At 41.4% G+C, this 1,208-nt stretch overlaps 1 non-coding gene across 1 annotated transcript; it reads left to right on the forward strand.

The window, feature by feature from the left end:
• Nucleotides 1-405: 405 nt before the first annotated feature.
• Nucleotides 406-512, forward strand: LOC141682962 (small nucleolar RNA R71). The gene has a single exon (XR_012560024.1). It is a non-coding gene; the product is annotated as a small nucleolar RNA R71 (small nucleolar RNA).
• Nucleotides 513-1,208: the final 696 nt, after the last annotated feature.

The following is a 1,208-nucleotide window of genomic DNA, read 5'->3' on the forward strand; positions in this document are numbered from 1 at the left end:
TAGGTGGCTGGAACAGGTTGTTGCGACCTCTGAAAGTTGCTCACGAACTGAGCTGATTCGCTAGAAATAACACACTGCTCCATCTCATGGGCACCAGCACAAAGTTCACAGACACTAGTGATCTGATTAACTCCATAATTAGCCAAAGAATCCACCTTCATTGTCAAAGCCTTAAGATGAGCAGCTATATTGGTAGTTGCATCTAACTCCAAAATTCCTGCTACCTTGCCCTGAGATAGTCTCTGAGTAGGATTTTGGTATTCATTAGCAGCCATCAGTTCAATCAATTTATGAGCTTCATCATAGCTTTTAGCCCACAAGGCTCCTCTTGACGCTACATCAAGTATGGGTCTAGAAGTAGCACCTAATCCATTATAGAAATAGTTAATGATCATCCAGTCAGGCATCCCATGGTGAGGACACTTTCTAAGCATCTTCTTATAATGATCCCAAGCCTCACATAAAGATTCTCCAGATTGCTGAGCAAATTGAGTAAGTGCGTTTCTGATTGCAACAGTCTTCGCCATAGGAAAGAATTTAGTTAAGAACTTTTAAGCAAGATCCTCCCATTTGGTGATAGACCCTGGTGGTAGAGAATGTAACCAGCACTTAGCTTTATCCCGCAGAGAGAATGGGAAAAGCCTCAACTTAATAGCATCTTCAGAAACTTCATTGAACTTGAAAGTGTCATAGATCTCGATGAAATCTCTGATGTGCATGTTGGGGTCTTTTGTCGGAGAACCCCCAAACTGAACTGAGTTTTGTATCATCTGAATCATGCTTGACTTGATCTCAAAGGTATTAGCTGAGATGGATGGTCGAACAATGCTAGAATGGGTATCATTGATCTTTGGTTGAGAGTAATTTATCAAAGCTTTTGGATTCGCCTCTGGTTCTCCCATTGCAATAAGAACCTCTTCTTCCCTCTCAACTAAGATTTCTTCTTCAACTTTCTCCTCTACTACAACTTCTTCCTCAGCTCGATCCGGTGTTCTCTTTCGAGACCGAGAATGCGTATGCATACACGCTCGCTAGAGTACCTCAAACACGGCAAGGAATTAAGTAAGTAACAATGTCCGAGTCACTGAATTTTAACGACCAATGATGACAAACACATAAACTAAAAATTAACCACGAGTCCCCAGCAGTGGTGCCAAAAACTTGTTAGAGCTAGAACAAGCGCTAATATTCACTCAAGTATATGTGAT

The sequence above is a fragment of the Apium graveolens genome, chromosome 1 (assembly GCF_009905375.1).
Source record: "Apium graveolens cultivar Ventura chromosome 1, ASM990537v1, whole genome shotgun sequence".
In the NCBI taxonomy this organism is placed as follows: domain Eukaryota; kingdom Viridiplantae; phylum Streptophyta; class Magnoliopsida; order Apiales; family Apiaceae; genus Apium; species Apium graveolens.